Consider the following 9,990-nt stretch of genomic DNA (forward strand, 5'->3'; position numbering starts at 1 on the left):
TCCCACAAATGATGAGATTCATAGAGAATAGTCCAGAATGTTCTTGAAACCAATGGCAAATAATTGTGGGCTTAGTGCATTGTGATCCATAAACATTCCTTTGTTGTTTGGGAACATGAAGTCCATAAGCGGTTGCAAATGGTCTCCAGGTAGCCGAACATAACCATTTCCAGTCAATGATGAGTTCACTTGGACCAGAGGACCCAGCCCACACAATTATGGAGACACCACCAGCTAACACAGTGCCTTGTTGACAGTTTGGGTCCTTGGTTTCGTGGGATCTCCACAACATTCATAACTTACCACAGCTCTTATCAACTGAAATCGAGACTCCCCTGACAGGCAACGGCTTTCCAGTCGTCTGGAGTCCAACAGATATTGGTCAAATGCCCAGGAGATGCGCTGCAGGTGATGTTATGCTGTTAGCAAAGACACTCACGTCGGTCGTCTGTTTAAAGTTATAAAACGAATATTTTTGTTCTTGATGCGGATGATAGCCACGCAAACAATCTTACTGCTAAGTCTGACTTCAATCGCTAATACGGAAGGGCGTGTGGCTCGACTCTAGATTGAGCTGCTGCAGTAAGCGGTAAATGTCGGAGATTGTGCATTCCAAAAGGCACGTGCACTGCTGAACATCACCTCTGATGCCATATGCCAGGAAATGTTGTACAAGATGAGCCACATAGTTTGGCCATGGCTTGAACTTTTGGTAAAATGGCTGGAGAGTCTGGGACAGCACTCGGAATATTCTCACCAGCTAATGGATGCGTGGCAGGCGGTTCTACATCTTCATGGAGATATCGGGATACTTCGTGCTGATGGCAGCCATCTCCTCCGGCAGCAGTACTTGAGTTTTTAAATATTTTGGAGAAGCAGTAACACTTGAGTGGTAACATCCATTGTTTCAACAACGCTGTAAAAGAAAGTAAATGTCAGTTCACTCAGAACTTGGAAGTAACACTAAAGAAAACACAGTCTACCAGGGACATAGCACATGCGTGAAAAACGAGTTCAACAAAAACACCTCATCACCAACTTATATGTAGCATGTTTCTGGATGCGCAATGAGAACGCAGCCCAGGTAAACGATACAGAGCAAGTTTATTAATAAATACATAAACTCAACTCTTGTACTATAAACTTGTTCCCTTCCGGGTCCCCGCAAATAAATATCTAATGCATTGAAGTACGGAGAACGTGGAGACCATTCCATTTCCCTGAAAATCCTTCATTTAAATAGTTACACACTTTGGAATGCACAATCATGCTGAAACCAAGCTGTCACCGAACGTCAACCTGAAAGCCATGTTCACTGGTGACATGAGGGTTGTGTTCTGACCACTAATGGCTGTTGTGAAGATAGAAAAAACCTTCACGAGTGAAGTTACATTCCTCAGTTCATAGTACGTTATTTATAAAGTGCTCGTTACCTTCCACACCGTGCAAAAGCCATTCAAAAACTGCACTCGTCGAATGTGGTCTTGTAGCAGCTAATGTTAACGTGTAATGATATGGATGCAATTCTTCATCATGCAAAACTTCAACAAGCAGTGTTTGAGAGATATGTGAGTTTCTTGCAATATCACAGGTACTTCGCCTTGGTGATTAGCCAACGCTTTCAAGAATCGCGTCATGTGTGGAGTACGTCTAGTCCTTGGGCGATCTCTGTCCATTACTTGTGGATGAAGATTATTGGTTTCAAATGGTTCAAATTGCTCTGAGCACTATGGGACTTAACTTCTGAGGTCACCTGTCCCCTAGAACTTAGAACTACTTAATCTAACTAACCTAAGGACATCACACACATCCATGCCCGAGGCAGGATTCGAAATTGCGACCGTACCGGTCGCGTGGTTCCAGACTGTAGCGCCTAGAACCGCTCGGCCACCCTGGCCGGCGATTATTGTTTTCCCGAAGGCGTTGCTCCAGGCGACGAAAAACATTCGTATCGGGATGCCTTTGAGGGTACTGTGCAGTATACGCAGGAGCATCAGCAGCAGCATGTTATCGGATACACACAGTACCAAAAGCATATTGACGTATTCATGCCTTGTGTACCAAATACAGATGCCGCCTTATATCTTTGACAGTACCGGGTATGGATGTGCACCGCGCGGTTAGTAGACACTTGCATGCAGTTTAACGGATCCCACTGTCACGTGATAAGCTATTGTCATGTGACGAAACGACATCCCGCTTATAGATGAAGAGATCTAGGCAACGGACGTCTAAAAAATTAAAAAAGAGGAATCTGAGGAATCTGACAAGGATTCGAACCATAGCTCCATAGTGGATGCCCCAGCAGTCTTTTCAGTGAGCTACGACCACTGGTACGGTAGTACTGGATGATGCACGTTCTTATTTACATTCAGATGTGTTGCACGATGCGATAATGTTGTCAGCTCCTCCTTTTCATACATGTGTTTTCAAAATGTACTCGATGTGATTTTGCTAGCTAAACTTCTGTCATGAATCTGGACGAGGAATCGCATGCTGACCCCCAAGTGCGGCATTTATTCTTGTACAATAAATAGGAACAAGTGGTCGTGTACATGTACACAGTCGACGAAAAGATTTAAAAAATATTGAAGAGCCAAAGAAACTGGTACAACCGCCCCCGGGAGCACGCAGAAGGACTCGACTAACATCTGAAGTAGTGCTGGAGGGAACTGACACCATGAACCCTGCAGGACTGTCCATACATTCTTAAAAGTACGAGGGGGTGGGGATCTCTTCTGAACAGCACGTTACAAGGCATCCCAGATATGCTTAGTAATGTTCATGTCTGGGGAGTCTGGAAGACAGCGGAAGTGTTTAAATTCAGAAGATGTTTCAGGAGCCACTCTGTAGCAATTCTGAGCGTGTGGGGTGTCGCACTGTCCTGCTGGAATTACCCAAGTCCGTCGGAATGCGCAATGGACATGAATGGATGCAGGTGATAAAACAGGATACTTACGTACGTGTCACCTGTCCCATATCACTCCAACTGCACATGCCCCACACCATTACAGAGCCTCCACCAGCTTGAACAGCCCCTGCCAACGTGCAGGGTCCATGGATTCATGAGGTTGTTTCCATACCTATACACGTCCATCCGCTCGATACAATTTGAAACTAGACTCGTCGGACCAGGCAACACGTTTCCGGTCATCAGCAGTCCATGTCGGTGTTGATAGACCCAGGCGAGGCGTTGATGCTTCGTTGAATGATTCGCACGGTGACACTTATTGATGGTCCAGCATTGAAATCTTTAGCAATTTGCGTTAGGGTAGCACTTCTGTGACGTTGAACGATTCTCTTCAGCCATCGTTGATCCATTTCTTGCAAGATCCTTTTCCGGACGCAGCGATGTCGGAAATTTGATGTTTTACCCGATTACTAATATTCACGGTGCACTCGTGAAATGATCGTGCGGGAAAATCCCCATTTCATCGCTCCCTTGGAGATTCTGTGTCCCATCGCTCGTGCGCCGACTGTAACACCATGTTCAAACTCACGTGAATATTGATGCGAGTCCATTGTAGCACCACTAACCGATCTAACAACTGCGCCAGACACTTTTTGTCTATATAAGCGTTGCCGACCGTAGCACCGTATTCTGCCTATTTACATATCTCTGGCCGGCCGGAGTGGCCGAGTTGTTCTAGGCGCTTCAGTCTGGAACCGCACGACCGCTACGCTCGCAGGTTCGAATCCTGCCTCGCGCATGGACGTGTGTGATGTCCTTAGGTTACTTAGGTTTAAGTAGTTCCAAGTTCTAGGTGACTGATGACCTCAGATGTTAAGTCCCATAGCGCTCAGAGCCATTTTTTTTACATATCCCTCTGTTTGAACTCGCCTGCCTATACCAGTTTCTTTGGCGCTTCAGTGTTATTAGTCGCAACGAAGCATCAAATGGTTCAAATTCCTCTGAGCACTAGGGGACATCTGAGGTCATCAGTCCCCTAGAACTACTTAAACCTAACTAATCTAAGGAGATCACACACATCCAAGCCCGAGGCAGGATTCGAACCTGTGACCGTAGCGGTCCTGCGGTTCCAGACTGAAGCGCCTAGAACCGTTGGGCCACACCGGCCGGCCCAACGAAGTATCACGGTGCGCTAAAAACAAATATATCATTACACTTCTCGGAAGAAATAACTCCTTTTTGCATCAGTGTCCTGATTTGTTGGTGTGTGTAACTTCGATAATTATACTCACTAATCCTCAGTCAACTGCGAAATAAGTTTCACCCTCTTAAGAGGTACCTAATATTCAAAGAAATGCCAAGCTTCTCATCTCGTCCCGCTTGCTCATGCATTTTTTCGCCCATAATGACCGTTATCTTCTTTTCGTGTTGTTCGTTGCCACAACATATCATGCAGCGGCAAAAGGAAGAGCAAGAGAGAGCAAGAATTGCAGATTTCCTTTCAGCGCTCGATGCCTTGATAGTTTGTGTTTGCAGTAAGGTTTACAAACGTGAACTTTGTGGCCTGTCTAGTCACAAGCGACTCTTCTCGTTCGCTTAGGGGGAAGCCGCTTATTTCAGTCGTTTTCGCCATCGTTGGGAGAAGTTTGTGCTATTGTTTTCCTAGAGTAGGTTACTTTCTTTTCTGTCCCGGCTTGTACAACTCTCTGAGATTGCAGGGGTGCCGCACGCATTTGTTAGTGATACTGCATTAAACTGTGGCCCTGACGGTCGTACAGTGCTCTCGTGCAGTTCTCGAACTGTAGTACACCACATAAAACAGTTATTTACCAATTCTACTTAAATCGGTATACTGGAGCTCTCGTTAACAAATTGCTTTATTTTCAGACTCAGTCACACAACATATGATGAGAGTTGATGATGTTTGGTTTGTGGGACGCTTAACTGCACGGTCATCAGCGCCCGTACAAAGTTCCAATTTTTAATCAGTCCATTTTTTTTTCACAATCCAACGTAATCACAATTGATGGTGAGGATGATGAAATTATGAGGACAACACAAACACCCATCCCCGGGCAGAGAAAATCACCAACCCGGCCGGGAATCGAACCCGGGACCCCGTGATCCAGAGGCAGCAACGCTAGCCACTAGACCACGAGCTGCGGACAACATATGATGTCACTTGTGGCGCTATCATAAGAAAGGTCCATCTAGAAACTTCAGACAAGAGACTGCTTAAAAATATACACCAAAGATCGATGGTCTCTTCTAGAGCATTGTTCATTAGGGTTCAAGGAATCTTCTGTCTGGCGTATTCCTTGGAGCTGCAGTTGGCGTTTAGGTCTCTCTGCATTTGCTCTGGCGTCGTAGCATTGGATGCTGCGCACCAACTCCGTCCGTAGCCCAAAACCAAAGGCAGATCTACAATACATAAGTGAAACATGACTTAGTAGAATAACATCATATAACATGAATGAATACCAGAATAACACTATAAATTTGCACGTATACTCACTCATTCATATTTGTCATCAAGGGCGGAGAAATTTTAGCGTGATACATTCGCGCGTATTTCAGGTTTTTAAGTCTCAAAATTTCTGCACTCGTTCAAGGTTTGCCGTTTCTGCCAGCAGACTCACAGACTGTGTCTAATTTGTTATTGGCAGCAGACAAAGTCAGCATGTGATTGCGTCTCTTTAGCTGGCTCGAATGTTTTCTGTTGGCGGTCAGGCCCTAAGCTCATTCCCATTGGACTGGCAGTCAAGCAAACATTGAAAAATGCTCTGTGTTAAACACAGTTGTATTTTTTCTAGAATTCCTCGCGAATTTCGAGACTCTTACTTTTCGTGATACTTCATTCTCCTAAAGCTAGCTGAGAAATTTGGTAGTCGATTTACGTAAAAATATATACTCACATGGTAAAATGTTGTTCGGTAGTGGGGAATCATATAGGTGGTTCGATGAACCCTATGCCAGGCGCTTAAATGTGATTTGCAGAGTATCAATGTAGATGTAGATGCGCCATTACCCGTTCCTCCTCCAACCCCTTCCACTCTCCCCTCTGGATCAGTGCCTGGGACGAAGTTAACATACTCAAACTCTCGAACCAACTGAAAATGATAGCTCCTTACGGTCTCACGTTTTCAAGGGTTCGAGACATTCCTTGAAATCAGTAGTCTAGTATCAACCACGAGGAAAAATAATTATAGGCCAACGCTGTTCACCACTTTGCTTCATTCTGCTACGCTGATTCTTCATGGTAATACCTCAGTGGCAAGGACAAAGGTTATCGCAGAAACTCAAGCTCTTCCTCATAGAGTTATGGGCAGATTTACGGGGTTACAGTAGAGCCTGTAACGTTGATGCATTAAGTTGTTCTGAAAGCGGTGCTGATATTCAAGATAATAAAAGCGGGTTAAAAGCTGTGAGCTATCTGGGGAAGTTATCCTTGCATTGCTGACCAGCTGTTTCACCAGGTATCCGGTCTAGTTTACCAAATTCTCAACCAGACTAACATTAATTAAAATCTTTTAATAGTCATCTTACGACAACCGAAAAAGAAATAAATCAGTTTATATGTAGACATTTATTTTAACATTGATCATTGTACCGTTAAAATTTCAGCATATTAAACTTGATTCATAACTAAACTGGTGCCTTATTTAGGATTGTGAAAATGTGAGTTCGTAATCTTACGGAACACATCAAATATGGAGCCAAGATTGGGAGACTGCATACAACATTGCATTCATAAAATAACACACGAAGAATGTTGAAACATAAACGTAGCATAAACGTTGGCTTGGTTGAATTACGTCTCCCATTCAAGTATTTTGTTCTTTGTATTTTATAGGCGACAAAAAAATTACTTTCTCAGAGAGCTGATGCTTATCCGCTTAATATTTATTACAAGTACATTACTTAAAACAATACATGATTATACAGCAACTACTAAAGACATAGTATTGTCTCATTGCCGTCAGCCACATAGTGTAACATTTGACTAAACAAGAAATTTAGCGAAATCATGGGAAATCACTTCTAGGAGAGTATAAGAATTTTGCACTGAATAAAAATACCGGTAAACATACCATACTCATGATTTCCAGGAGAGAGTGGGGAGTGTGTTTGGGGACTCCTACGTATGTTGACAACCGCCCATGTATGTTGACAACCATTTACAATAATGTATTAGAGTTGGACCATCAAGACATTAGAAGTTACGATTTTTTTTGTTCAACTTCAATTCTCTCAATACGTTTTTGTGAGTGTTTTTTGACGCTCCTTGACCATGTTTTTCATCCATCTTTTCTTCTATTGCAACTGAGCTGAGCAATTATCACAGCAGCTGCGTGTTTATCGTCAGATTTCCGAGCCGCAGTGTTATTGCATAACTGGGCAGTCTAGGGAGAACGCCAGTAATATTGCTCATTATTATTGTGCAGAATTATTTACCGTCTAGGGGCCAGTTATAACGCAGCATTATTGACACCCGCTGTTTGAGCAGTGTGTTAGCTCATGACCGCGGCTTGTAGTGGTATCACCTATTCTTGGCAACCGTTCTTGTGAGTGCGAGTGCTAATCACCAACTGTAGGATATACAGAAGACGAGGAGTGTTCTAGGCTCCATCACTCAGTTCCAGGTCTCTTCCAGTTCATCAGAGGTGAGTACAGAGGCGCTACGCCTTTTCAAATGTCTTCTGAAATGACTGTGTGCATCACGTACCATCGTCATTTGCGTGAGCGTCTGATATACTACTTGTCCTTTCAAACTCGAGTGAAAGAACACTAGGTTTTCACACACACCCAAGTCAGATTCTAATAACTTCACGCAGAAACTTATGCATAGTCGCTTCCTTTGATAGTCCAACGGATTGTAGAACTGTCGCCGGCCGAGGTGGCCGAGCGGTTGCCGGAACGGTAGCTCAGCGTGTTCAGTCAGTATAATAAAAAAACTGAGTGGAAGGGTCAACAAACGAACTTGAACGGATGTCAGGTGACGTCCGCAACGGCAAAAAAAAAAGGAATTTCTAGGTACTACGGTCACAGGTTCGAATCGTGCCTCGGGCATTGATGTGTGTGATGTCCTTAGGTTGGTTAGGTTTAAGTAGTTTTAAGTTCTAGGGGACTGATGACCTCAGATGTTGAGTCCCATAGTGCTCACGGCCATTTGAACTATTTTGTAGAACTTTCTTTATAACATTTGGGCCGAGGAATATTTATTATTTATATTACACAGAATGCACCATCTCCCATTTTTATTTCTTACAAAACCTTTATTTAAACCTTCATGACGACAATTTTCGTATGGAACTCAATGGCCTGGCTCAAATGGTTCAAGGGCCTCTGAGCACTATGGCCGGCCGGTGTGGCCGAGCGGTTCTAGGCGCTACAGTCTGGAACCGGGCGACCGCTACGGTCGCAGGTTCGAATCCTGCCTCGGGCATGGATGTGTGTGATATCCTTGGGTTAGTTAGATTTAAGTAGTTCTAGGTTCTAGGGGAGTGATGACCTCAGACGTTAAGTCCCATAGTGTTCAGAGCCATTTGAACCATTTTGAGCACTATGGGACTTAACTTCTGAGGTCATCAGTCGCCTAGAACTGAGAACTACTTACACCTAAACAACCTAAGAACATCACACATATCCATGCCTGAAGCAGGATTCGAAACTGCGACCGTAGCGGTCGCGCGGTTCCAGATCGTAGCGCCTAGAAGCGCTCGTCCACTCCGGCTGGCTCAATGGCCTGATACTTTCAAGTAATTCCAGTTTTCCCTTCTATACATGGAGCAATAGAGGTACTAATTCCAATACTTCAGATAGTTTCATGCTCGTACGCTACAAATCGCTTCCTACGCTACCTACTGTAGCTCTGAACGGATATGACAAGTAAACGAAAAAAAAAAAAGGAAACGCGTGAGCTCGAAAGAGGTCAAGGACTCGAGATTAGGCCGAAACACTCATTGAACAATTCGTAGCTCGTATTACATCGCGTACTATAAGGTGCCACCAATATTCTATGAAACTGAAAACTTTCCTATACAAGCGCCCATAAAAATCATTTGCTTCTCTCATCCTCTAAGTAAAAGGTTACATAGCGTACTTATTACTTAAAAACATGTTAAAATATTTCCTGCAAGCGGCAGTTTTGCATAAAACTAGTGTGGTTGGTTTCTTATTTTTTCTGTACTACACGTTATACGGACAAGTAGGTTTCTGTGTAGTTTTTAGTCTTACTGTTCATATATGTGCAGAAGATACATAACCTATATTATATGTAGGTATATACAAGCTTATGTGACGCCACTAAGTGTTTTGTATTTGACTGGTCACATCACTAGTATCATTCCTGCAGGAAACTGTTTTCCACAGGAGCTTAGAAACAAATGTACCTCCCCATTTAGCATTTATGCAACTATTTACAAATTATCTCTTCATTTGACTAGACTGTCCATCCTTTAGCCAAAATTCAATAGCTTTAAAGGTACGAGGAAAGTCAGGATTGTATCTAGTCAACCATTAATTATTTGCGTTTTGCTTAGCTGCGATCTTAATCCTTATACTTACTATCGTGTACAATAGAGAGGAATATTCTAAACACAACGTTTATACCCTTACAATGAGCAATGTTTATCATATTCAAACGGTAAACGTGACTTATGGTACTAAGTACACATACATCATAAGACATATAAATAAAATAGAGAAGTAGAAGCAAAATAATTATAAATGATACACTATGTACAAAACCTCAATTGCACATGTTTCTTTAAATCCCTCTGGTGGTGTAATCCTTTAATCTTGTTGAAATCCAGATAGGCTATGAGATAGGAAATTTCATGTGGTATTCTTGTAATCTTATACGGACCAGTGTACAGCTACTACTATTTCTTGTTTTTCTTTTGCAGAAGTGATGAAATTTTGGAAATTTGTGGTAAGGTCTTATGGGACCAAACTGCTGAGGTCAATGGTCCCTAAGCTTACACACTATTTAGTCTAACTTAACCTAACTTACGCTAAGGACGACACGTACATCCATGCCCGAGGGAGGACTCGAACGTCCGACGGGGGCAGCCATG

The sequence above is a fragment of the Schistocerca gregaria genome, chromosome 1, assembly GCF_023897955.1.
Source record: "Schistocerca gregaria isolate iqSchGreg1 chromosome 1, iqSchGreg1.2, whole genome shotgun sequence".
Classification (NCBI taxonomy): domain Eukaryota; kingdom Metazoa; phylum Arthropoda; class Insecta; order Orthoptera; family Acrididae; genus Schistocerca; species Schistocerca gregaria.